At 52.6% G+C, this 24,287-nt stretch overlaps 1 long non-coding RNA gene across 4 annotated transcripts in view; it reads left to right on the top strand.

The window, feature by feature from the left end:
- The window catches only part of LOC117202547 (uncharacterized), a 213,345-nt gene that overhangs the window by 19,382 nt on the left and 169,676 nt on the right, over positions 1–24,287 (top strand). For 2 of the 4 annotated variants that reach the window (XR_004484970.2, XR_004484972.1), the window contains exon 2: positions 5,331–5,449. This is a non-coding gene — a long non-coding RNA (uncharacterized LOC117202547). Of the gene's footprint in view, positions 1–1,542; positions 2,214–2,436; positions 2,591–5,330; positions 5,450–24,287 lie in introns of those variants that run through there. The other 2 variants (XR_007471251.1, XR_004484971.2) reach the window with 2 other exon arrangements.

Below are 24,287 nucleotides of genomic sequence, written 5' to 3'. Positions count from 1 at the left end.
TGCTGGGGCCCTCCATGGCCATCCCTAGCCACACTCTGGAATCCAGAGCCTGTGCTGAGAAGCCTGTGTTCCCTGGCTCTCCCAGACCTGGCTGTGAGTCCTGGGCCAGGCACTAAACCTCTCCGGACCTTGTGTTCTACCTAGCTAAAAGGATGAGGAATCAGGCCTTTTGCAGCCCCAGAGGGCCCCAGAGTGGGATCTGCTCGGAGTAACAGCTGTGTTTTTGTTACTGCTGGTCGGGGGATGGCTCATGAAATCCTTTCCAAACCCCACCCCTGGCCTAGATTCCCAGTGGCCAGCCAGATGGGAGAGGCCATGGATTGATCTACAAACATTGATTGAACCAATTTGGGGCCAAGCCCACGGGCAGACGGCACCTGGCCTAGTGCCTGGCCCATGAGATGTGTCCAAAAAATTAACAGCAGAGAGAAGGAATGGATGGAGTCGTGAGTGTGGACATTGCTGCCATGTCCCCGGCCCCCAGGAGCTTTCAGTCTCCCTGGGATGCGCTGGGTTTCTGACTCCAGCTCTGCTTCTGACCGCTCCTGGCCTTCCTGTTTGTCCCTCAGTAACATCGGCAGCTCTGTGACCTTGAAGACCATTTCCTGCTGGGATATTAATACCACCACTAATAATAACAGTAGCCATCGAGGCAGGAGCAAGCATACTAATATTAGCTGCACCTGTTGAGGGCCCAGCACGTGCCAGGCCCCCGCATGTGTTCTGATGTCAGTCGTCCCCTGAGCCGTGAGCTGGATTTGCCATCTCCATGTTGACAGCAAGAGGACGGATGCTCTGCACTTGCCCAGGGTTTCAGAGCTAGGATAGAACTCAAGGCTGTTCTGGTTGGGCTCAGAGGATGGCAAAGCACAGAGGTACTCAGTTGACCTCAAGTAAGGGAGGGCTGAATGAAAAGAGGAACATCGTGGGGGCCTGGGGTGAGCCAGTTCCCTGGGCTGCGGACAAGGCTGGACTGCGGTGTGGAGCCTCAGGAGCTGGGGCCCCATGCAGCAGAGAACCCCCCGAGGCTGCAGTGCTGGCATCACCCTCAGTGGGCCTCCTCCTTCCCAGCTCTCTGCTCTGTCTGTCCCACGCCAACTCCCACGTTCCCTTCTTCCTCTCTGTGTGTCTGTGCTGGACCCCTGCTCCTCACGGATGTGGCTGCCTGGCAGCTCCACTCTCCACTGGGCCTCTGTCCACGCCTCCTTTCAGGCCCTCTCCCCCAGCTGCCTGCCCAATTCACTCCTTATTTCCCAGTTCAAGGTCGGCTTCCCACCCTGCCAGGTCACCTGCCCCAGCTGCCCGTTGTCAGGCCCCAGCTCTCGTTCAGTCAGCGGCGGTTGGATGGGCACTTTCCGTTCACCCAGAGGGTCTCAAACTTGGTCTCAGGACCTATTATGCTCTTAGAAATTACTGAGGACCCAAAAGAGTTTTTGTTTATGGGGTTGTGTCTATTGATATTTACCACATTCGAAATGAAACTGAGAAATCATAAAATATTTATTCTTGAAGAACAACGAGAATAAGTCATTACGTATCAACCATTAACGTATTTTTCAGGACAAATAACTATTTTCTAAAATGAAAAAATTTAAGAGTGGTACCACTGTATGTTTTCACAGTTCTCTTTAATGGTTTACTGGGACTTCCCTGGTAGCGCAGTGGATAAGACTCTGCTCTCCCAATGCAGGGGGCCTGCGTTTGATCCCTGGTCAGGGAACTAGATCCCATATGCATGCTGCAACTAAGGGTTTGCATGCCACAACTAAGAGTTCACATGCCGCAACTAAAAGTTCTCATGCTACAACTAAGGAGCCCGCCCACTGCAACTAAGACCTGGTGCAACCAAAATAAATAAATATTTTTTAAAAATGCTTCACTTAAGAGAAGACGGTTGGGTTCTCATGTCTGCTTCTGCGTTCAATCTGTTGAAGCCTCTGGAAAACTCCACTGTAGGTTTGCAAAAGGAAGAGGGTAAATAAGGCAAGTAACACTTTCCAATCTTGCAGAGTCTCTGAAAGAATAGGTGTCTTAGATCGTTCCTGATGTGACCCCTGCACGGGCTCCTCAACCTGACGAATGCCGCAGGAACCCAGCAATCAGCCACAGGCCGAACACCAGGCCCAAGAGCTCAGTCCTGAGAGCTGTGAGCTGGAGCAGTGGGAACTAGGAGAGCGAGTGGGCCGAGAGCAGCTTCCTGGAAGACATATAAGGTGAATGGAGCCACGGCAGATGGGCATCTTTGGAGAGGCAGAGGGGAGAGGGAGTTTTCTGGGCCCTGGGAAATGATTGGGCACATCTTCAAAGTGGAACAGAGAGGCATGTGGCCAAGGCTGGCTGAGACCTTAAGGGCCCTGAGCTCTGAGAAGATGCTTGTTCCCACCCTGCATAACTCAGGATAAAGTTTACTTTCCATAGCAACACTAAGCTTCCTTGTATGTTGAAATTAAATTAGCCCCTTTCTAGTTTCTGGATTGCAAAACTGGATAAGTGCACAGAGGCAGAACTTGTCTCATTTGGGGAGCCGTGTTGTGTTAGAGCCTGCGCCGTGGGCTCGCTCTACCTCGTGGATCACGTATGGGCACTCGGAGTAGGTGATGGGCAGGGTGGGTGGGGATGAGGGACTTAGAAAGGCCTGCCAGCGCTCCCAGAGCACCCAGTGATTCCAGGCACCCGCTGCTGAGGGAGGGTCTGAGCAGCCTAGCCTGCAATCGGTGGAAGGGGGGGCCGTGGTAGAAGCCCTGGAATCCCCACATCTGGGGCGGGGTGGGAACAGTCATCCCCATGGCTACTGACCTTTCTACTTCCTTGTGAGGCGGTGGACCCTGGAGAGTTGGGGGGAGGAGTACTCTGGAGGGAATGACCCCCACCCAGCAGAGACTGGGAGGAAGTGGGGCTTGGTTAGGGCAGAGGTCTCAGGGCCATGTGATGGTCTGTGGAACACCAGCTCTGAACCCGAGCTCTGCCACTTACTCCAGGCCTCAGTTTCCTCATCTGTAAAGCAGGGATGAGGACATCCAGCTCACGTGGTTGTCTGGAGGTGACACGAGAAGGTGAAGGTGAAATGAGATAGAAGGGCTAAAGCAGGCGGTGCAAAGAATTGGGCCGCCTCCATGAGGCACGAGCTTCCTTTCACTTCTGTTCGGTGCTACAATCAGATCCTGGTTCACAGGAATTGCTCTATAGATACCTGTTGAATGAAAGAATTAATAAATGAATGCGATGGTGGCTCAGTGAATGCCAGTTCCTTCCCTAGGCAAGGCCTAGGCCAGCCACCTCAGGCGGGGAAGCTAAGACCTAGAGAGGGGAAGGGACTTGTCTAAGGTGGTGTGGCAAGTTAGCGTGTGAGCTGAACCCTGGACGGAGGCTCTGCTGCCATCAGCCACGCGAGGAAGGGTGTCTGTGGGAGGGTCTGGGTCCTCCTCTGTGGCACGTGCTTGCGTGCCTGTGTGTGTGTGTGTGCCTGTGTGAGTGTGCATGTAAGCAAGTGTGTGTGTGTGTGTGTGTGTGTGTGTGTGTGTGTCTGGGAAGCCAGGAGACTCGATTCCCTCCTTTCCGGGGTTCTTCCCTCCTGCAGGGAGGCCTGTCGTGGGCGGCTGTTCTGCATGGCTTCTGCACACCCTACCTATTTAATGGGATTTTTGTGCAGGCTGAACTCCCTGCAGGGAGGTGTTCTCATTCTGGACGTAAGCCCTGTCTGCAACGATGCCATCACAGCTTTGAAGAGAGCCCAGGCCGGCTGCTTCAATATGGGATGGAGACGGGAGCAGAACGTTGGAAGAGGTGGGAGGTGGTGGTGGTATCACATCGCCCTCTGCGTCCCAGGGCTGGGAGGGGCAGCTTTCTCCTCCCTCCTGCAGAAATGCCCCAAGCCAGGGACGCCACCCTGGACACCGGCTTGGCATCCAAAGAGTGTTGAAGTCGGTGGCTCTGCTCTGCTCCAGCCCTTCTCAAAGCATGGCCCAACAGCATCAACTGGCAGCTGGTTAGAAATGCAGACTCTGGGCCCCACCTCAGACCCACAGCGTCCAAATCCCTGGAGGTGGGACCCAGGAATCTGCATTTTACAAGCATCCTCCTTGATGCTTATAAAAGTTTAAAAATCACTGCTTTACACACTTGCTCAACAAAAATATGACCTCCAGCAAGGCTGGGACTAAAAGAGGGTGGGTGTTTCCTGGTTAGACTTAGAAACTTATTGAAACTGTTCGGTTGTCTGTTCGGTTGTCTGTTTGTTGGTCTCTCCATCCATCCATCAGCCCATTTTTTATCTGGTAGACATTCAGTTGCACCTAGAAGTTGAAATGCGCAAGGTTGCCCCCACCCTGCCCCCTCCAGCTTGCAGTGAAGCTCTGCTGTGAGACTGAGGAAGTGGGCTTCTGTCGCCTTGATTCTCCAGGTGGTCCAGTGCTTCTGCGGGGCAGTTGCTTGTTTGAATCTGAGCCTACTGAAGCCACCCTAATGCAAAGTGTACAAGAGGGAAGGGGGCGGACACGACTTTTATTTGGCATCTATCCTGCGCTGGGCATTTCACCCTCCCAAACTCCCTTCCCCCTGGGTAGTATTATTCTCATTTTACAGAGGAGGAAACTGAGGCTCAGAGAGGTGAAGGGACTTAACTAAGGCTGCAGAACCTGAGATATGATAGAGTCAGAATGTGAACCCAGTTCCTCCTGCCACCAGAAGCTGGGCCCTTTCTTCAGTTCCATGTTGCCAGGATCTTGGAGGACCTGAGAATCAACAGCTAGAAGCTGAAGGGCAGTCTGATTTGGGATGTGCTTCTAACTGTCTGGAGGTCGGCCAGCTGCCTGTAAGGTAGTGAGCTCCTCGTCATTGGAGCTGTGCAAGCAGAGACCAGGAAATCTGGTGGCCATGGTGGTGGTCGTGTGTGCGTGTGTGTATGTGTGTGTATATAGGGCAGGATTGAGACCGGGAACTTTGAGGGCCTTCTGTCCTTCTAGGGAGGCCTGCTCAGGCCTGCGCTGGGGTCAATGTCCCCATGGATGGAGGCTCTGCCGCCAGCTGCTCATTATCCGTGACTCCTCTAAGGGGACCCTGCCAGATCCCAACAGGAAACCTGTCGAGAAAGCTGTAATTAGAGCCGGGAGCCACAGGCCCGAGAGGTGCCTGCTGTAGCTTCCAGTGCAGACACGCTACCCTGGTGAAATCCCTGGGCAAGAACCCCGTGAGTCAGGCACTCAGATCCTCTCCCTGCATGTGACAACCCCCCCACCCACCCACCCAATTCTCCCTGGAAGGAGACCAGTGTTCCCTGGGAGCCTACTTGGTGTCTGGGTTTCACATATGTTCTCTCTTCCATTCCTCCCCAGAAACCTGGAAGCGAGGCAGCGTTCACCATGATGCAGTGAGGAGCCCAAGGCCCTGAGAGGTCATATGACTCACTCAAGGTCATCCTGCCGTAGCAGAGATGCGATGAAGCCCTGCCTTTGTGAGTACCTGGTCTAACCTTGTCATCATTCTGGGGGAGGCTTCGAGTCAAAGGTGGGGTGCAAGAGCCCAGTAGCACAGGTAGAGGAGGCCTAGATTGTCCTGGCTGGGTCCTGGGTCCGTCCCGACTGAATGTGACTTCCTTCAGCTTCTGTGAATCTGCCACAGAGGCGTGGGTCCCTGCCATGCTCCCCTATCAGGCTGCTGGGCCACCTATGGCGACTGTGGTGGTTTAAAAACATGGCCACAAATTCTTCAACACTCCTCCTATTGAGAAATAACCTCTGTGTCCCCTCCCCTTTAGTCTGGGCAGATTTGTGACTGCTTCACTCCACAGAGAATGGCAGAAGTGATGCTAAGTCAGTAAAGACCATGCAGCTTTCCTTTTGTTCACTGGAGCTCATTTGCTCCTGGAGCCCTGAGCCACCATGTAAGAAATAAGAATCATTGACCTGAGGCTGCCATGTTGTGAGGAAGCCCGAGTCACATGGACAGTCCGTGTCTAGGTGCCCTGGTTGACAGTCCCAGCTGAGCCCAGCCATCTAGCCTCTCCAGCTGTTTGCGTTTTCCCAGCTGAGGCGTCAGACATCATGGAGCAGAGACCAATCATCCCTGCTATGCTCTGTCTGAACCCCTGGCCCATAGAATCTGGAAGCAGGGTAAATTGTTTTGTGCCATGTTTTCGGGTGATTTGTTACGCAGCGATAGATAACCAGTACAGCTATGCCAGCTGGGACGTACCATGCAGTCATCTCAGAGGTCCCAACCAGACCATCTTTTCCTCATGGCCCCTGAGCAGCTGGCTGGGCTCACACTCTGCATGCAAATCATTGCTCCAAGGGAAGGGTACAGGATTGGTGGTGGTGGTGGGGGGGGCTCTGTATCTCCTGGGGGTTGCATCTGCTCAGCTTCCTCCGCCCACTCCTTTCTCAGAAATAAGTTCCCAAATCCGGATCTGCCTCAGGCCCTCTTGTGTGTAATCAAGAGTCCTGATCCCCACTCTACCTCTTCTTAGCTCTGATGTCTTGGGCAAGCTACTTAACTCAGTTTCTTTAGCCTGTAAGATGAGGGTGACGATTACATCCGTCAGAGGGTTATCGTCAGCAGTGCCGTGCACACAGCAAGCACGCTGACTGGTGTGGCTCCTTATTACCCCTGAAGTCACCCTCTTCCTGGGCCCTTGTGCCATCTCCAGGTGCACAGGACTTTACAGTTTACAAGGTACCCTCTAGTTCCCCCGGCAACCCTGTGGGGCAGGTCAGTATTATTGCCATTGAACAGATGAGAAAACTGCAAATCTCAGATGTGGCTCGTGTCCATGGCCTCAGATATAGGCCCTTTGTCCTCCTCTTGTCGAGCTTCTTCTGGAATTTTCCTCTTTGTTCCCCCCTAGGGCTCCTGGCTGACTTGCCTGGTCTCCTCTTTACTTTTGCTCTCTCCTGCCTCTGGACTTATGGACTTCTCAGCCTGTGTGGCTTTGGATAACTTCCCCTTTCTGTGTCTCAGTTTCCCCCTCCATAAGATGAGGGAGTTGGGCTGGCTGATGTCGAAGGGCACTTGCAGCTCTAAAACAATCGAGTTTGTTTTCCTATCCAGGAGTGGCTTGTTCTCAGGACTGCCTGTGCTTCTCTCCAAGCTGAGTCTGTCTTGGCTGTGAACCAACCGAGAGGGCCTGATATCCATGGTTCCTGGGCAGCAGGGCCAAGCTCTGAGAATGGGGGAAGGGGCAGCACCCACGAGTTGGAAGGACCCAGAGAGGATGCTGGGGCATTTGTTCCCAGCTTGGCCACACTTGTAGTTCTGCCTGAGATTGATCCTGACAGTGGCTGGGTGAGGGACCCAACCCAACCAGGCCTGGCCTCTGGGGCCCTTCCTAAGGCTGTTCTCAGTGGCGTCTCTGGGCAATGATGGGTTCTTTGGCATGCTGATTTCTGGTGGTCTGGCCATTGCTTCTTCACCTGCCAGGTATTTCCCAGGCCCACCTCAGGCCTCACTTCCTCCAGGCAGTCTTCCCTGATGTGCAGCATTAGGCCTTTTCTCTGTCCTCCCATAGTGACCTGGGCTTCCCATCAGGACCCTTGTTGAATTGTGGTCTGTAACTGCCTGTTCACTTACAGATTCTCCTCCAAGACCTTGAGCCCTAATAGGCCAGGGTTCATGTCTGTCCTGCTCACCTCTGCTTCTCTAATGCCCTGTACAATGCTGGCACTACTTAGGTGCTCAGTAAGTATAGGTGGCGTGAAAGAATTTTAGATAAATAAATAAATAGCAACCAATGCTATTAGCAATAATAGCAATAATGCTCCCTGCTTAAAATATCCCAGCCTCATCTGCCAGTACCTTAATCTAGGCCAGGGGAGGATGGCTTCCATAGCATATTAGTTTGGTCCCTGTAGGACTACTTCTCTTGAATTGTCTCTTTGTATGATGTCACTCCCCAGAAAACATCTCCATGAGATTTGTTTCGTGTCTATTCATAGAATTTTATCATGAAGACTGCCAGGAAATATTCCTGCTCTATAATCAGAAGCAGTTATGATTTTCCTAACTATCAGGCTTTATTTATATTTTTATATTTTATTTCATGGAATCGTGTAACTGAGCAGGTTTCTCCTTTTGCAGTTGCTACCAGGAAGCTCAGATCGACAATCTGGATCCTTTGAAACAACGTTTAGAGCTTTGTAGTCCTCATTTCTGAACTAGTCATATTTCTGTCTCATTTAATGTCCTTTTCTCTGTTTTGCCTCTGTACTTTCTTATCAATTTCTAATTTATGTTTTATTGCAGTACTTTAGGTAGCCTTGTAAATCCCTTATGGGTTTGTGTATGTTTTAAATCATTTTTCTTGGAACAAGGCAAGATATAACCAAGTGCATACACATGGTACTTCTGAGCACATTGATCCCAGATTGACCCGGGACTCAGTTACAGGCTGAAGAGTGCTGGTGCTGGATCTGCTCTCGGCCACACAGGCCTGTCTCCCTCCAGGCTCTGGCCACGCGGACTCCTGGCAGCCTGGTCCATGTTCTGTGGGCTGTGGTCTGCCAGGCCTTGTATGGGGTGGATGTCCCCTGACAAGAACAGGGCTTCTTCCTGAGCAGGTGGCCTCCCTGCCCTGCTGCTGCTTCCTGACCAGCCTCATCTCTGTGGTTCCTCACCCCCTGCCCCATCCCCCTTCTGTGATGATGCTTAATACTGCTCCCGAGAAACTGCCTTGGCTGCCTTCACAGCTAAGACTCAACCTTGTCCCTTGGATGTAGCCTGATTCCAGTTGCCACGGGCAATCACACTCACCATCAGTCAGGCCAGGGCGACTGACCTCCAGACCATGAGAACACACCCTGGACAGCTTGAGTCAGCACCAGTGGGGGGGGAGCTAATAGTAAATAGGTATAGTTAAGTGTTATCATTTTATCTTTGGAGATGAACATTTACCCCCAGAGGCAGCAAAGGAGGGTAGTATGAACCTGTTTGACAAATGGAGAAACTGAGGTTCAAAAGGTTGTGATTTTCCCAAGGTCACACAGGAAGTCAAAGGACCAGAGGGCTTTGCCTTCCAGACTGGGGCTGGGTCCACTCTACCTCCTTTCATCGCCGAGGTAGGGGCCTGAGTGTCCAGTGGAGATTGGGCTGAGGGGGTCTCCAATCACTCACTCCCTGGCAAGGAGACCCCTCTGAGGGTCACAGTCCTCTGAGAACCCCATTCCCAGCCAGAGCCATCAATTGCCGACAGGGCGTAGGGCCTGAGAAGTTCCCTTCATTTCCTCCGCAGAGCTGCCTGGTTGTGGAGATTCAGCCCACGTGATCTGACGATCTGCCTGCTGGGTGCAGAAAGGAGGAAGGGGAGGTGGGAGGAAGTGTGTGGGGTGCTGAGGCCTCTGCCTCAGGAAGCTTCATTTTGGTCTCTGCTGGAATTCAGAGCCCGGCCGTCTGATCGAGTGAGGCTGCCACACGTTTTCCCTAGAGCCGTACCCTCTATCCTTTTGACGAGGCTGTAGTGTTCAGAGCTGGGCATTCTGGAAGTAGGGGAGCCAGGGAATTGTAAGTCTCCTATATGGACATCAAGACAGCTGGTGCGGGCCCTCCTTCTCTGAGTGACTGCAAACAGGTCCCTTGACTCTGGGGGTCTGAGTTTTGTCATATGTGAAATGGGATCTGGAGTCTTTGCCCACCTCTCTCTCAGTGGTGTTGTGATAACCAGAACCTATTTGTTCTAGAATGTTTCCCCACCTCACATCTGAGATGCTGTGCAGAAACAGTTCCCCAGGGGACTCTGTGTACCTCCTTGCCGCCCACTCGCGTTGCTGGAGGAAACAAAACCCCTGCAAAAAACAAAAGACATCAGCGCATCAGAATGCATGGAGTGGATGGTGGTGTTTGGATTCTCTTCCGTATAAGAGCTGTATTCATGCAACGAGAATTTGTTAAGGTTTTGTTCAGTTTACAAATATTTGTTGAGTTCCTGCTTCATGCTCAGCCCTCTGCTCTATGTTGGAGCTGAAGAGGTGATAAAGCACTCTGGGGGTGGGCATGTGGGGAGAGCCGGACCTGGCTCTGAGTCCTGGTTCTGGTCCCCACCTCCTCGGTGACCTTGGGCAAGTCACTTCACCTCTCTGAGCTTGTCCCCTCTGTGAGCTGGAGATAATGCTAACCACCTTCCTCCTAATGTTGCAAGGATCAAGTGAGGAAATGCGATGTTCTTGTTAGCAGTGACTGAAACACCAAGTGTGGTTATTGTTTTATCGGGAGTGTTGGGAAGACATGGGTCCTGCTCCCGTGGCAGCATGTTAGGGAAGTTATTAGTTATGGTAATGGGAGATTTGGGCTGGGGGGAGCGGACATAAGATGCTGTGGACGCACAGGGGAGCCGGGAGGATTTGTGGCCTTGGTGATGATTTCCTAGCAAGCAGCTGTGAGCCCTGCCCAGGACTGCAGATGGAAGACACACATGGGATTTAGAACAGACCCTTCTACATTCCTGGGGAGACAAATCTTGTGTATGCTAGCTCTCTTACTCAGATGCTGCCCTCAAATTATCCTGTTGGCATTTTCAGGAAAATTACAACCATGTGCATCTTGGAACAGGGTTCAGGGGAGGGGGAGGGTGGTAGTGGTGGTGGGTGTCTTAGTTGGGCTGGCTGCTATAACGAATACCACACACTGATGGCTTAAACAGCAAACATTTATTTCTCACAGTTCTAGAGGCTGGAAGGCCAAGATCAGGGTGCTGGCTGATTCCGTGTCTGGTGAGAGCCAGCTGCCTATTTTGCTCTGTCCACACATGGCAGAGACCATTTCTCTAGTGCTTCCTCTTATAAGGGCACTAATTTCATCAAGAGGGTTCCACCCTCATGACCTAATTCTCTTTCAAAGGCCTTACCTCCAACTACCATCACTTTGGGGGTTAAGGCTTCAACATATGATGTTTAGGGGGACACAAACATGCAGCCCATGGCAGAGGGTTAATTCTTTGAAGGTGTCATGGTACTGGTAGTGTTGGCTGTGTGGTGAGGAGAGAGTTCCAGGTGAGGGGAGGGCAAGGGTTGTGCAGGTGCCTGGTATGTGTAGGACAGAGTGAGGAGGCCTGTCCCTGCAGGCCCTCCTGCCACCCGTTTCTTTCCCTGCCAAGTCAGAGTATGCAGCGGGTCCACTGGTCAAGGACGGAGTGCCCAGGTAGTGGGGGTGCTCTGCTTCTCTGGCAGCGTGGGCAGGGCTGAGTCGGAATGGGGCATGGGGAACACAGGTTTGAGATGCAAAAGGCTACTGAGGCAGCTGGGGCAATTCTTCAGGTTAGTGGAACTAACTTTCGGTGTAAGAATGGGTTTTCAGATTCTGCCAGGTTGGATGGGTCCTGAAAGCCCTGCCCTATGTGAGGCATCTGTGCTGCTGGGTTTTCTCCATTTCCCCCTCACATTCGTTTTCCACCCTTCTCCTCCCTGTTCTGTGCTCTGGGAACGTGGTCCCTATGGACCAAAGCAAACAATTGACATAACTAACTACTCCAAACATTGTGGCCTAAAACACCCACCATTTGATTATGTTCATTGATTCCATTAGTTGGGAATTTGGAAAGTACACGGTAGGGACAGCTTGTCTCCAACCCCACAGTGTCTGGGACCTCGGGCTGGAAGCCTCTAAGGCTGGGGATAGAATTATCTGAAATCTGAAGACTCACTCACTCACCTGTGTGACAATTGATACTGACTGTGGCCTGGGACCTCCGATGTGGCAGTCCACAGAAAAATCTGTGTGTGGCCTCTCCACGCGGCTGCTTGGGCTTCCTCACAGCACGGTGGCTCACTTCAAAGCGTGAGCATCCCAAAGAGAACCAGGTGGAAGCTGCATCGCTTTTTATGACCTAACAGATATCCCATAGTGTCACTTCCGCTGTAATCACAGCTGTGCCCAGATTCACGGAGCGTTAAAGTCCTACTATAAGAAGAGTGTGTGCGAGGGGAGCTATTGAAGCAGCCATTTGGAAAATGGTATCTGCCTCGGGATACATCAGCAGGAGATCAGATTCGTTGATTCACTTACTCTCTGGTTCCATCCACAAACATTCCGGAGCTTCCTCCCGGCTGGACCGTGGGTCAGTAATGACTGTGTTCCTCCAGCAAACGCCACAGCTCCTCTTGGTCTGTCTTCTCCTTCATGGCAGCTCCCAACTTACAGGCGTTTCTGGAATCATTCTAGGGGTGGCAGCACCTCCCACTGTTGCTAACCCTGGGGTGCTTCACCAGTCCTTTACGCTTTCCTTTAACCCTGCTTACACTTTTAAGAAGCCCCTTCATTAAACTCTCTTCAGTCACCCTCTTGAGTGGTCATTTCTGCCAGAACTGTCACCGATGCACCGTATGTCATAGCAGGAAGCGGAGGCTTAGAACGCCTCCCACAGTGAGTGCCAGGAGGGCAGGACTTGAGCCCTGAACTCCTGTCCTTTTCCAGGCACCTCTCTTCCTTTTTCAGGCACCTCTAGTGATGTGTAGTAAGGAAGAGCTCATCTAAGCAGCAGGGCCAGACGAGCCCTGGAGCCCCGTTCTGCTGGGACCTTCGAGCACCCCATCTTTGCCTGCTGGGCTCAGCTCGAGGCCTGGTGTAGCCTTGTTTGTGGCATCCCCAGGCTGGGGGAGTCCCCAGGCCCCGCGAAGCCCCTGGTCCTCCCTGGGTCAGCTAGTAACAGAGGGCCCAGCAGTGTGAGAGACGTGTTCTCCCAGCCGCTCGCAGGCACTGGGGCGTCAGGGCCAGGAAGGAAATTGTGTCACAGCTGGACACCCAAGCCAGGGAAGAGAAGGGGCTTGCCCGTGGTTACAGGGTGAGAATTCCCAGCCTAGTGCCAACCTTGCGCACCCTCCAGTCTAGGTCCCTAGAGTTTTGAAAGAGCTTTCATTCCTCACTAGATGAGTGATATCAGCAGCGTTGTTGATGATGATGTTGACGATGGTGATGGTGACAGCAAGTTTGCTGAGTAATTCCCATGAGCCGGGCACTTGACCTACATCATCTCATTTAAACTTCCTCCTTTTTAAGAGGACACGACATTTCTGGGGCCCCTCCTCTCAGGACTGTGCAAGTTCAGTGGCTCCTGGGGTGAGCTCCTCTCTCACTGCTGTGCCCCTGCTCACAACATCTCTGTAAAGCAGGTCGTGCCTCAAACGATGGCATCACACTGCAGGGCAAAGTGACTTGCTCCGGGTCTCAAGATTAGTAGGAGGCAGAGCTGGGATTTGAACCAGGTTCTGTCTGACTCTAAGCCCATGTTTTCATTATGTCCTTCCCACCCAGGAATGAACAGACTTGAACGGATCAGGTGACTTGCCTCGGGCCACAGTGGTGTGGGGACAGGGATGCCCTTGAGCCCAGGTCTTCGTTCTCATCAATGCCTTCGTGTGAGCGAGAGTCTGAATTTTCTCTTGGCAGTCCTACTGGTGCCACTCGGGCTGGGGGGCAGTTAAAGGAAGGTGAGGGGTGCAGGGCAATACCGTGAAGGTGTCAGATCCTTGAGGACAGGACTCTTCTGTCTTAGTCACACCCCAACTCCCCAGCTCAGAGCCTGGGTACAGTCTAGGGTACTGACACTGGGGCAGCTTGTTGACTGAATCAGTTAAAGAATGAATGAGTGAATGAGTGAGCCCTGGAGAGGAGAGGTGACCCAGTTAGGAGGCCAGCGACTAAAGGTCCTGGGGGCAGATGACTGCCTTTCACCTGGATGGCTTCCTGTTTATTTATTCCGGGGAAAATAATAAAAATACCAATCTGACAATGAAGCAAGGCTGTGTGCTAATTCTACTCCCAGATCAAATCACAGTGCGGGGAATACGTTATCATCAGCGTGCTTACCTTGGGGGAACAGAGACCGAGAGTTTTATTAAATGAGACAATCTCCCTAAAAGGAAGCCTTACATTACACTTTGAGCCTTAAATAATATTAGTGTCAAGAGCTGACAGACATTTTGCATGTGATATTGGGGAGCAAACCGTCTTGGAGTGCGTGGCTTTAGTGGGGGTCACTGGACTGGAGTGACCAAGGAGTGGCAGGTGAAGCATCTCCCGGGCCCAGTGGCCACTAGACAAAGCAGTTCAGGCCCCACTTTTCTCTCAGGCCAGCAGGTGCCTCCTTCCTGGTGACGTGGCAGTGGGACCCTCTGCAGCCCCCCAGGGAGAGGGTTGTGCATTCCTGTCTGGGCACAATGACTCTGAAACTCAGCAGGCCCCAAATGGAGGCAAACGATTGTTTCCCAGCTGGGATTCCCACTCCGCTCCCTGAAAACGTGCCCAGGCTGCCCTGGGACGTTGCACCTGCTCTTTTTGCACCTGTTGCCCTGTCCCATCTCTCCCTCCCTGGGTCTCTGTCTTTCGTAGAGACCTAGAGCTGACACCATTCAGCAGTTTAGAGCATGGAGCCATGAAGATTGGGGAGGACTGCGTTCAAATCCTGCTTCACCAACCCTCTGACCTTGGGCATATGACCTCATTTCTTTGGATGTCAGTTTTCTTGTCTATAAAATGGGTTAACTAGTTGTGGCCTCATAGGCCTGTTCTGAGGACTAGATGCATTCATCTGTGGACAGCTCCTGGGATGGCGCCTGGTATACAGGAAGTGCCCCATTCATGTTCTCTTTATTCCTGTCCCTGACCTATCCCTCCTTCTCCTAATGCATCAACCACACACCCACCCCCCAGAAAAGGATGACAGGCTGCTGGAGAGCAAAATTCTCCAACCCATTGTGGGAAAAGAGTATCTCATGGAGACCTTCCTCTGTCCAGATGATAGACCCGTGTGTTCCCAGAGGTCACCCAGTCCAGCCCCTCCTGTTACAGATGGGGAAACGGAGGCTCCAAATGGGAGCCTCAAACGGGCAGCAAGCTGGCTACTGACGTGGGAGTTGACTCAGTCTGTAGACGACAGTCCTGGGATCTGCCTGGGGCACACAGATTTCCCGACCCGCAGGCCAGTACACCTGGAGTTCAGTGCCTACCTCTCCTTTTTCTCTCAACTGTGGGATAATTTATAGAGTTATAGTAAAAATAATAGCTCCCATTTTCCAAAGACCTAAGTGTGCTGGGCCCCATGGTGAATTTGACATGATGGACTGTGCTGTGTAACCAGTGAGGGCTTATTCCCAGTTGCAGAGGAGTAAACTGAGGCTCAGAGTGGCTAACTCAACCGGTCCAAACCGTAGAGCTGCTAAGAGGTGGAGCCAGTGCTAGAAACTCAGGTGGTCTGACTCTGGGGCTGGCTCTGGTACATTGAAGCCTGCGTGCTCTAGGGCCCGCGTGCTGCAACTACTGAAGCCCACACGCCTAGAGCCCGTGCTTCACAACAAGAGAAGCCGCCTCAACGAGAAGCCCACGCACTGCAACGAAGAGTAGCCCCCGTTCGCCGCAACTAGAGAGAAAGCCCGTGTGCAGCAACGAAGACCTAATGCAGCCAAAAAAAAAAAAAGGCAGATACATTCATTAAAAAAAAAACCAATTACCCTTTCTGAGCCTCAGTTATATCACCTATAAAGTGGAGGTGATAAGTCGTAGGGTCATACCTACAGTGGTCATTGTGAAGCCGAGAATCCTGAAATTTCAGGCTGCAGGGACCTTAGGGACCATCCCATCTGGACCCTATTTCATGCCCAGAGAAATTAAACTTGCCCAGAGTTGGGGAGCTGGAAGGGACCGGAGCTGGGACTTGATGCTTGGCTGCAGGATGTCATGGACGTGTGGCGGCTCCTGGTTTTCAGTTCTTCCCAGGAGGGCTTGTGCCTACCCCGCAGCACTGGGTCTGCCCTACTCCTCTGTGGTCCTGTCACTCTCTCTGTACCAGGTGTTTCCCCTGTGACACTGTACCCTCTTCACCACCCATGCCTGCAGCTCATCCCACCTCAGAGAGGGAACCGGGCAGAGCAGCAGTGTCTGGACTGGTGTTTGGGGAGCTGCGGGCTCTGGTCTATCTCCGAGGTTGATGCAGTGTCTGGATTCCGCAAACCCTTTCCTCTTCCTGGTTCCCGGAGTCAGAAAGGACCATGGTTTTATCTATTAGAAACTAGACAAGTTTATCTTTCTCCAGAGTATATTGCGTGCACATCCCCTCTTCCAGGGGGTGCTTCTAGGCGTTACACAAAGCAACAGTTCATCATCAGATAAGTTTGGGAACTGCTGGGTTAAACAAAGTTAAACAGATTTCCTTTCCTAACGTTACTTTATTTAAATAATTAATTTAATTCCAAAAGAAATGCATACTCACTGTGATCAGTGGGAAGTATAGAGTGCTATAATGCAGTTGCCAATAGCCACCACCCTCTGTAATTCTCACTTCCCAGGGCAGGCAATGCTAACGGCCTGGGCTGTGTCTTTACACGTCTCTCTCCGTGCCCATAAAACACATGCACACACACACGCACATACATAGGCTGTTTAAGAACCTAGTCTTGTTTCCTCCTGAAAGCCTTGTCTGTGCCTTTAACTTGCAATGAGCTCTTGATCTCCAAGACCAGCTATACTGCATAACTTTTCTAAGTACTGGGCCCTTTTCACCCCTGCAGAGCATCTTGGGGCAAGGCTCTGGGCCAGGCTGGACTAGATGACCTGATACTTGGGCCTCAGTGACTCACAGGCCAGTAGGGGAGGCTCTATGGGGTGGGTGGCTGGTTGGGTACTGGCCGCTGCCCTGGGAGTTGGCTCAGTCCACAGAAGCACTGGGCCTGAGTGGGTGAATGCCAGCACCAGGGGGCCTGGCCTTTGCAGCTACCCTGAGAATGCCATAGGCAGCTGCTGCCTGCAAGGAGCCGGGCCGGCTGGGTGAGAAGGGGCAGTGCATGTGTTTCTACCTGTGTCCAAGGAGGAATGAGAGGCCCACTCAGCCACAGAGCCCTCTCCCACCCAGATCCTTCTGGCTTTAGGGTAGATGGACGCTTTGTCCTGGCTACCCTACTCAGAGCTTGCCTGTGCTCCAGCAGGTTTATACTCTGCTCATCATCTTCACCCTGAGGCCCAGGTGATCAGGGACATGCCTGGGGTGACATAGTAATTTGGTGGTAGAGCCAGCCCACACCCTGGGGCACCAGGATCCTCCATCCTTCTCCAGGTGACTTCAGGTGGGCCACCACTCTTCCTGGGGAGCCAGGCCCGGGTGCCTGAAGACCTTGGCTTGAGCGCTGGCTCTGCCACCCAAAATGCTGTCAGATGCTGAGGAAGCTCCTAACTTCTGGTCCAGGTCTCCATTTCCCAAGTTGGTGTGCCTTGGGCCTTGGCCTTGTCTGGCCTACAAGTCCCTTTGAGAAGGAGCCTGGGCCTGCTCCCCAGAGCCAGGTGCCGATGTCCATACATGCAGAGCATCATCTAGTGGGTGAGGGGGGTTCTCTTGCAACTCTAACACTCTGCTGTCGTGGTTCATTTTTGAGGACCTGTTGGGTGCATGGTCCAGTGCTGGGTATGGGAGAGCGGCAGGGTGGAGGATGGGAGTGAATACGTACCCTCTGGGAACACTGGGTCTGGCTGAGTGATCAAGATGCAGCCACAGGACACACACATCCGGGTGAAGATCAGAGGAGGCGAGAGTCCTGATGGCCTGCAACGGAGCAGCTCTGTGCCCAGAGTGGTCAGGGAGGGCTCCCTGGAGGTGGCTGAGCCTTGAGGCATGGAAAGGACGGTATTCTTGGTGAGGGGCACGGTGCATACAAAGGCATGGGGGTAGGAGAGGTCAGGTGTTAGGAGCCAGCTCTGGACGGCTTTGTTGGGAAGATGGCTCAGTGCACCAACAGGGCCCCCCAGCGAGGGGCTGAAGGGCTTGGCCTTCACCTCCTCTGTTGGCACATCTCTGATGGCAAGAACCTGGCAGCGGCAGCCACCCACCTCCATGCTGCGGAGGGAAGCCCGCCTCTGTCCCCACAATAGACTCCCACAGGCCAGAGCCAGCTGAGGGATAAACATCTCTAATCGTTAATTACCATGCCTGGTGTGATTTTATGACTTTCCAGATAAATGTTCTCTGAGGGAGTGTCAGCCTTACAGACCTCCAGTTCAATGATCTGGGGTAATGATTGAAGGGGTGGGGCCCCAGAGGGCTGGAGGATGGGAGCAAAGCTGCGGGGAGCAGGGTGGGACCCCTCAGGAGTCAGGCCCAGCGTTTCTGGCCTGGCAGCGGCAGGGGCCGGCCCGAGCCTGAGCGTCAGGCTGGGGTAAGGCTGCCTGCTTCTTCCTGTCACTCTCCCAAGCTGCCCACCTGCTGGCTGCTTCCCGTGACCCACAGCCCTGGCCAGGCGTCGTGGGACTTTATGGAGTTGGAGATCTGACAGTCCTTCCCGACATCTGTCTGCTATCTTAGCCTCGACTGTCCGATAGCCGCTCACCTCCTAGCTCTCACTCAAGCCCAGTGGCTCACTGGAAGTGTGCTCTCCCTTTCTCCGACACAGCCCCACCTGCCTGCTAACCCACCTCTGCTAAGAAGCCCCCGCGCACTGGGGCCCTTGACCCCCGTTTTCCCTCCATCTTCCCTGAACCAGAGGCATTTCTTTCTTTCTTTCCTTCTTTTATTGGCCACGCTGCGCAGGCATGTGGGATCTTTGTTCCCCAACCAGGGATTGAACCCATGCCCTCTCCAGTGGAAGCTCGGAGTCTGCCAAGAGCATATCCAAACCCTCCCGAAGCCTGGCTTGCATTGGGCATGTGGGGAGCCTGCCCCAGCGTTCACTACATCTGTCTTCCTTTTAGGGAGAAGGGCTGCCCCAGGGTAGAAAAGCCCTTCGCTGAGCCTGCTCTGTGCCATGTGCTACACACTGGGTGAGGCCCTTTCATGCCTTTGCATAAGGTCAAGGTCAGGACCCTGGAGCCAGACTACCTGGGCTCAACTCTCATTGCTGTCGCCCATGAGCTTGGTGACTTGGGTGAGTAACTCACCTTCTGTTTCTTAGCTTCCTCATCTGTAAATGGAGGTTACATTGGTTCCCACTTCATAGGTTTAGTGTGAGGATTAAAGGGAGTTCATCCGTGGAAAGTTCTTCTTACTGTTTCAGCCCATAGACCGTGCTGCTAGTTTGCTGTTGTTGGTGTATTTCGTGACAAGAGGAAGAAAAGGGGCGCGGCCAAGGGTTTAGGTACAAGCTGGCTGCCTGCGTTTGATTCCTGGTGTGCAACTCAGAGTGGGACCTGTGAAAAGTCATTTCATTCTCTGGGCCTGAGTTTCCTCATCTGTAAATGCTAATAATAATAGTAGTAGCTACCTCCTAGGATTCTGGTTCTGATTATATGAGTTCACGCCCATGAGATTGGTAGCAAAGTGCCTGGCGCGTAGCTGGCTCCCCATAAATGGGATTGTCACTCCTGTTTGACAGATGGGTAAGCAGCCTTGGTGAGGGGAAGGGACTTGCCCAAGAAGGTTGTTTAAACTCAGCTCCATCTGAGTCCAAAGCCAAGCCGTCGTCTCCCTTAGTTCCCTCTTCCTCCCATGGACAAGGGTCACGGTCAGGCCCTTTTGGGTCCCTGAAGCCATCTCTTCTGGTGTTCATAGTTGGAAAACCTCCATCAGCCTCGTCCCGCCCAAGCACAACTTATTAGCTAATTGAACCTTGGTGAATTGAAGTCTCTGAGGGCACCCTTCCCCCAGGAAGCAGGGCCAGTCAAGGCCACACCTCGGCAGGCACAATGGGTCCCGGGCCAATCAATCCCCTTTATGACCAAGGTCACCGATTTTCTCCATCTTAGATCCCCCCCTGCGGAAGCCCGGTGTGTCCGCCAGCACCTGGTCAGGACGCCAGGTTCACCTCCTTCCCTTCTGATTTCATTCTGGTCCTGCCTGCCTGCCCGGCCACGTGGTGTTTGTCAAGCGCAGCGTCTGTCTCTTGCTGCCTCCCTGCCCTCCGCAGTGCTGACCAGGCAAGCAGGATCTGCGGCTCAGCGCTGCAGACATCACTCTCCCGTGATAAGGGCCAGCGAGCACCCTTGAACGGGGAGCGTGCCATTCTTCACTGGGCAGCAGGGTGGGCAACGCTGCCTCTCAGTGTGGGGGACTCAGCTAGCAGACAGTGGGGGGGGCGGGCGCACAGTAGGCCTGGAGGCGGCAGATTTGGTTCCCTCGAGGTCTGAGCCTGGGGGTGCTGGAATAACAGAGGTTCCTGCTGCTGCCCTGGGAGAGAGAAGGTGTGTGATTTCAGCCACATGGCCTAGGTGCACCACGAGGCAGTGCTTAAGAGCAAGGACTTTGGATGAGGCCAGCTTGTGCCCTCGACCAGCTGCCACCACGGCTAATGACAATTAGGTTGAGTCTCATCACATATAGGTGCCAAATGTGAGGCTTTACAATTTACTCATTACTTTTTTTTTGGCTGCTTTGGGAGTTCGTTGCTGCGCGTGGGTTTTCTCTAGTTGCGGTGAGTGGGGGCTACTCTTCATTGCAGTGTGCGGGCTTCTCACTGCAGTGGCTTCTTTTGTTGCAGAGCATGGGCTCTAGGTGTGCGGGCTTCAGTAGTTGTGGCTCAGGGGCTCAGTTGCTCTGCGGCATGTGGGATCTTCCCGGACCAGGGCTCAAACCCGTGTCCCCTGCATGGGCAGACGGATTCTTAACCACTGCGCCACCAGGGAAGTCCTGCCCATTACTTTTTGACACTCCTGCCTTCAAAAGTGCAGCCTCATTCCCCTCTCCTTGAGCATGGGCTGGACTGTTACTGGCGTTTCCCCTCACCCAGGCCAGGGAGGGACCCTGGGCACCATAGACATTTTTAACAGCAATCATCGTTGCAATTCCCTGAACGCCTGCTACAGGCTAGGGGCCAGGCTAAGCAGTTTCCTAGAGCCACTCATTTGATCCTCAGACCCAGCAGTGGGGGAGCTACTACTGTTGACATCCCCTCTCAAGAATGAGGGAACAGGCACAGAGAGGTTAAGCAAATCACTTACAGCATCTGTTGGTCAGTCACAAAGCTGGGTTTGAACGCCCTTCTTAGCCACCATGTTACCCCACCACAAGGATGCAGCTGCAAAGAGAGTCCTGGGCCAGCTGTCCAGACGCCTGGGTGTCCGTCCTGGCCCATGCCCCGAGCCAGGCTCTCTCCTCTCTGGGTTGGGGAGATGGATGTAGTGTTCCCCGCAGGAGGCTGACTGTGTAGCTGAGAGGACCCCTGAATGAGAAAGAACCTGGTGACCTCAGCAGCTCAGAACCCACTGGGGGCTGGTGAAAGGCAGGAGGAGGAGGTTCCTGAGAGATAGGGGGCGGGGGTCGGTCCTCCTTCCTGAAGGAGGACAAGAGAAGCTGGGACTCAGAGCCAGGCAGGAATCAGGACGTGGGCACACAGGGGCTCTGGAAGCTGACCGAGGAATCCCTGGCTCAACTTTGCACACAGCGGAAATCTTTAACAAAATGCCAAGAAGATACTTTTTGAGCAGGACTGCATGATTTATTTATTTAGGCCGCACCACTCCGCATGAGGGATCTTAGTTCCCTGACCAGAGATCGAACCCGTGCGCCCTGCAGTGGACGTGTGGAGTCTTAACCACTGGACTGCCAGGGAAGTCCCAGCACTGCTTAATTTACATACGGTTTTCAGAGCCATCTCAGGGAATTCTCACCTCACCCTGGGTGTGCTAGCTTGGTAGTGCCCCACCCCCATCCTAGTCCCCCAGACAAGATCCTGGAGGCCGCACTGGCCTCTTCCTGTCACCCAAGTACCTTCATGTTGTCAGCGACTGGGAGGTCCGTCCTCCTACCGCCCTTGCTTCTGCCTGCTTCCTTGCCACGCCACTGTCCCTGCCCTACTGCCAGCGCCACCTCTGGCCTGCTGGGTCACTGCCATCGTGTCCGGCTGCTTCTCTCTACCCAGGGACTTCTTCCCTCTAACTATTTCTCTACCTTTCAGACTGAGGGGTCTTCCTAAGGCACAACTGAGCTAATCTTCCTTCCGTGCTTATAATTACTCAGTGGCTTCCATGGGCCTCAAGAGCAAGTCCGAATCCCTGAGCTTTTAGTACTGGCCACTCTGGACACAAACGCTGAGCCGTGTCATTGAACTAGAAGACTCCTCTGACCAAGGGCCGAGGTGGTAATACAGGAGGCTTTCTGGAGGAAGTGACGACTAGGCTGGGGGCCAAAGGGTGATTGAGAGTCCATGCCATTGACTACACAGGAGAGGTGCTCCAGGACACCAGTGGCTGAGGACCTTCCTTGAGGCGCCCTCCCACCCCCTCAGTCCCCTGTGCCTTTGGATTTCCGAGAGGAAGCAGAACTGTGGGGCTATGCCACCGGTCGTGCAGTGTGGACATTCTGGGAAATACCGCTGGCCACTGGGTTGGCATCCACACAGGAAGGGGGATGCAGGGCTGGATTTGCTGAGCCCAGATAAGCAGCCCTGGAGCTCCCCAGAGCGGAAGCCCCCGTGCACGGGAACCTCATGTGTGAGGGTGATAGGCGTGTTTGGAATGGGCAGGTATTGACTGAAACTGCCACACACGAACAGAAGACGAAATGGATGGTGGAGGGCTGGCCTTGGAGAGCCAGAGAGCATCCCGTAGGGTGGAGAAGGGACCGCGATTCTCTCCACAAGGTGTCCAAAGAGATCCCAGGATGGGCTCACAGCTGGAGGGGGGGGTCACCATCTGCAAAGCAGAGCTGGGCAGGGGATATGCCATGCCTGGGAAGCTGGGGCACCTAAGCTTAGCATTTGTTCAGATAATGTACCATTAATAATTTGAGATGAATCGATCCCTCTACACGGCAATTTGTCTCAAACCCAGTCCTCGACTCAAGAGGTGCCAAGAGCCCCAGGAAAGAACCAGACTTGACATCGATGAAGACGCTGCTGTCCCAGCCCTCCAGCTGTCAGTTGCTACTGATAAGTGTTGCTGGGCAGCTGCTTCCCCTTTTGAGGACCTCCGTCTTCCCATGTGTGAAATGGGTATCAATAATAATCTTTCTGCCTTCTAAGACAGCTGGAGGATCTAATAGGATAATAGAGATAAGGTTACACAGGTATCTGGTGAGCTACGTACAACCATCATGGGTGTGGGAGATGAGAAGAAGGCTTGGTCTTGCCCTCACACATCTCATGGTCTGATAGGCAGGCAGATAAGTAGTCAGAGATAAGTAGTCGGACTAGAAAATCCCATGGGGAAGGTACTCCTATGGGGGCAGTTCAGGGGGCTCTGGGAGCATACAGCAGAAGCACCTCAACCAAGGAAGGCTTCCTGGAGGAGGTGATGTCTGAGCTGAGACCTGAAAGAAGGAAGGAGGAAGATGCAAGTGGGACGGGAAAGTGTTCAGGGTGGAGGTCAGGGGGAAGGGGGAAGGACGGCACCTGAATGGCTCTTGCTAGTTTAGCGTCTTTCAGTCATTGCTGTTTCTGGTAGGAGTCGGTGAGAGTCAGCACGTGACAAGTACCATGTGTCTATGCACAGTGGCGAGGAAAGGACTCTGGCCTGGAGGGCTTGGCTGTGCCCCAAATCTATTTTTTTTTTAATTGAAGTATAGTTAATTTACAATGTTGTGTCAGTTTCAAGCGTATAGCAAAGTGATTCAGTTATACATACAAACACACACACACACACACACACACACACACACACACATTCTTTTTCAGATTCTTTTCCATTATAGGTTATTACAAGATACTGAGTATAGTTCCCTGTCCTGTACAGTAGGTCCTTGTTGTTTACCTATTTTCTATATTGTAGTGTGTATATGTTAATCCCAAACTCCTAATGTATCTCCCCCCCGCCTGTGCCCCCTGCCTCCGCTATCCCCTTTGGTAACCATAAGTTTGTTTTCTACGTCTGTGAGTCTATATCTGTTTTGCAAATAAGTTCATTTGTATCATTTTTTAGATTTCACATATTAGTGAGATCATGTGATGTTTGTTTTTCTCGGTCTGACTTACTTCACTTAATATGATAATCTCTAGGTCCATCCATGTTGCTGCAAATGGCATTATTTCATTCTTTTTTATGGCCGAGTCATATTCCATTGTACATATGTACTATATCTTCTTTATCCATTCATCTGTCAATGGACGTTTAGGTTGTTTCTATGCTTTGGCTATTGTAAATAGTGCTGCTATGAACTTTGGAATGCGTGTATCTTTAAAAAAAATTTTTATAGGAGTATAGTTGATTCACAATGTTGTGTTAGTTTCAGGTGTACAGCGAAGTGAATCTGTTATACATATACATATATCCACCTTCTTTGGATTCTTTTCCCATATAGGCCATTACAGAGTATTGAGTAGCGTTCCCTGTGCTACACAGTAGGTCCTTATTAGTTATCTATTTTATATATAGTAGTGTGTATGTGTCAATCCCAATCTTCCAATTTCTCCCCCCCCCATCCCCTGGTAACCGTAAGTTTATTTTCTACATCTGTAATTCTA

The sequence above is a fragment of the Orcinus orca genome, chromosome 14 (genome assembly GCF_937001465.1).
Source record: "Orcinus orca chromosome 14, mOrcOrc1.1, whole genome shotgun sequence".
Lineage (NCBI taxonomy): Eukaryota > Metazoa > Chordata > Mammalia > Artiodactyla > Delphinidae > Orcinus > Orcinus orca.
Note: the sequence above shows the minus strand (reverse complement) of the source record. Positions and strands in the feature narration are given on the sequence as shown.